Source organism: Ceratina calcarata, unplaced genomic scaffold, assembly GCF_001652005.2.
Source record: "Ceratina calcarata isolate Rehan_Ccalc_2016 unplaced genomic scaffold, ASM165200v1 scaffold286.2, whole genome shotgun sequence".
NCBI lineage: Eukaryota > Metazoa > Arthropoda > Insecta > Hymenoptera > Apidae > Ceratina > Ceratina calcarata.
In genome coordinates, this window is record NW_017150944.1 from 47,023 (window position 1) to 50,383 (window position 3,361).

Genomic DNA, 3,361 nt, shown 5'->3' on the forward strand with positions numbered 1-3,361 from the left:
AAGTATTTTACGAGTGAAGATATTTTTCAAGATCTCGACGAAGATGCTACTGTAATTTTATGATACCGCGCTTGGAACTTGATTTTGAAACACGACGTAGATAGAATCTAATATAAATTCCCTTCGTTACCCAAGAATATCTCTTATTAAAGACGTTATTCTTGCGACGTTGCAATTTTTACCGAAAGGCCAATCGTCTCGTACGGAGAAAGTGGCGAAAAATTTGCAAACCATTAGAACGCTCCCTGATCGACAATAAAGTAATTTGCAATCGCATTAATAAATTATTAGACGAAAGTAGATTTTTTCTGGTGGGGAGCTCACGCAAGCCTCAAGACACATTTGTTTCACGGCTCGCGCCTCGATTCCCGATGCTGATTGCTCGCGAATAGGCATGTCGAAACGAGAGTTTTTGTTAGGCGCCAACAAGGATGATACGTCCAGTTAATTCATTATTCACGTCGTTTCACAATCACGCGTAAAAGCAACGATGGAAGAGAGATCAGTAAAATCGCTTCGAAGGATCGTTGCGTAACACCCGAACGAATTTAGAGCATCCTTTGATCGCACTGTGACCTTGTCCATCACGGCTGAGAGAGTGAAAGATCATTCGGAGAGATTGCTTTCATGATTATCTGGACGAGTTGAAGGATAGTCAATTCTTCACTTCTCTCTCATTTAGGTATAAAAAAATGTGTGTCATAATTAAACTGCGTTTATTCAACCATGATTGGAATACAGACTTTATGCTATGAACAATGAAGGCAAACAGAAAGGAAGGCAGAGTGCAGGTTTTAAGAAGAGTCATCAATATTTCATTTCTCTGCCATTTATATGAAAATTGTATAGCGTACAGTTTTTAAAGAACATTTAAGCAGGTGCAGATTACAGAATCACGAGGCCCGCGGCTAAAATGAATATGGAGCCCACTTAAGGATAGCAAAAGATGACCATTTTGTGAATATAAATAAAAACTATGTTATTATTTTTTCAATTTATTATTGTAACTATTTCTTCTTTGGTACTTGTACATTAGAAACTACAAATTAAATTATGTATGCGCATTATGATATTTTCTTATTCAAGCTGGCGGGACCCTTCGGATGTTGGGGCCTGGGGCTAAAGCCTCTGCTAGCCCCCCTTTTAATCCGCCTATGAATGTAAGAAGAGTCAACTCTTCATTTCTCTGTCATTTATGTAAAAAAATGTGTGTCATAATTAAATTGCTTTTATTTAGTTATGATTGGAATACAGATTTTATGCTATGCACAATGTAGAAAAACAGAATATGAAAGACAGAGTGTAGTTTTTAAACTATGATCTGAAGAGTTGTATTCTGTCCTTTGTACTCTGCATATATTATTCCTGTATTGTTCATAAAATATTTATGATACTAAATTAAAAAATTAATCTTAATTACTTTAAATATTGCAATTACATTGATCGACGCAGTTGAATAGATTTTCCAGTTTATATCTCCCGTTTCATTTTATATTATTTCCTGCAGCAGTTTCAGGAAATGAACATTTTTATCGTTCGACCAACTTGTTGTCTGGCTGTGAATTTAATATAATACTCAGGCGTACAGCAGATCAAAATTCAAATGCTTATTGATGTTCTTTTAAACGAATTCTATTTCTTTTTATAAATGTTTCTTCAGTCTGTTTGCAGAACAAATATCTGCAGTTTATTTACAGTAAGTATTCCCATTTGTAAATATTTGCAAATTTTATTTACAAAATTATACGCATAATAGATAGTGGCTAGAGAAGGACCGACCGTGGTTTTCCCATTCACAATTAGTAGATTATGGCACATACTTTCCCTCACAGGAGGGTGTCAAGCTCCTTGATAACAATTGATGCAATTGAAAATTCGGCTTGTTCATCGGTCGCCAGTTGTTGCAAACATCGTGTTGCATGATAAGGAGCTGAGGTTAGTCCGAACGTGACCTTTTTCAGCTCGAAAGTCTTTATGCGATTTGGCAGGTTTGTCCATAAAATACGTTGAAAGACTCGACCCTCCGGACGAACGAGGAATTGGCGGTACATCTTTTCGATGTTCCCGGTCAAAACGTAGGTATAAATGCGAAATCGTAGGAGTAGAGACAGAAAGTCGTCCTGTCATTAAAACATCGTTTAGGGATAAACCATTGTCCGACTTAGTTGACCACTCGAACTCTTGGTGCCGAACTCGAAGATTTTATGACTGCGTGGTGGGGTAGGTAGAAGCCCGGCATCTCAACCGTGTCTACCTGTAACATATGATTGAAACGTGCGATATTCGTCAATTACAGCTGCATATTCATCTCTTGAAACTCCGATCGCGGACGGATTCACCGATGGTGCTGGAGACTCGTTCGTGTTTCCAAAACTCGTTGGTGGCTGATGGATCGCTGATTCATCTATCTGACATCATCTAATTGTTCGAGCGAGGTCACCGGGCTCGCGATCGCGTCGTCATATTGATTGATGACGAGTTCGCGTTGTACTTCCACCTCGTCGCCATCTTCTGCGAGACCTAACTTATCTTGAATTTCATTAAATGATTCAAATTGCTTCCGGAGGCGTTCTATTTTTTTTTTCGCAAAGTTTCACGCGTTCTTTTGGCGAGTCATGGAAAGAAACAACGTTTTAAGTTTACACGATGCGATTCAGCTCGCCGACTCGCCCGAGCAGCTCGACGGGCCCAAGCGGCTCGATGCGACCGAGTAGCTCGACGCGTTGTGAATAGCTCGAGAATTTCGATGTATCGAGTTAGCGTCCGGAGTCGCTCGGTTTTTTGCCAGCTCGACTCGAGGACCGAGCTAATCGGTTTTTCGGGTACTCGCACGTCTCTACAGGTATCCAAATACATTTTTGACAAATATTTTAAACTCAAAATTCAATTGCAGTTTAATTTGTCAAATTAACGATCGAAAATGCTATGAAATTAAAGCATTTTTTAAATGATGATTAACATTCAGTCATTAATTGAGATTTCTTTTAATTAAGAATTAAGACTTAGTTTTTAGTGTTGGTTGTTTGGGCTAATTGTCAATCATCTCCTCTTCTATCGTTTTCGTCAACGATCATTCTATGTTGCAAAGCACCAGTTCTCGTCCGATCACTGAAGTTAAACAGCATTGGGCGCGGATAGTACTTAGATGGGTGACCGCTTGGGAACTCCGCGTATCGTTGACATCTTTCTTTTGTCATTTCAAGTATCCAAAAGTATTTCTATGAAAGTATTCTTTACTTTATACTGCTTACGCCACGTTATAACTTTTTGAACTAAAATTCCCAATCTTTGGATTACCACATTAACAATTAATGATTAAATTCTAATCGATAAGTTTAGTAAGGATTAAATTATATAATTT

The 3,361-nt window shown here is 38.2% G+C and overlaps 1 non-coding gene across 1 annotated transcript; it reads left to right on the forward strand.

Annotated features, from left to right (window-relative positions):
* Positions 1 to 3,062: 3,062 nt before the first annotated feature.
* Positions 3,063 to 3,182, forward strand: LOC113464176 (5S ribosomal RNA). The gene has a single exon (XR_003389015.1). It is a non-coding gene; the product is annotated as a 5S ribosomal RNA (ribosomal RNA).
* Positions 3,183 to 3,361: the final 179 nt, after the last annotated feature.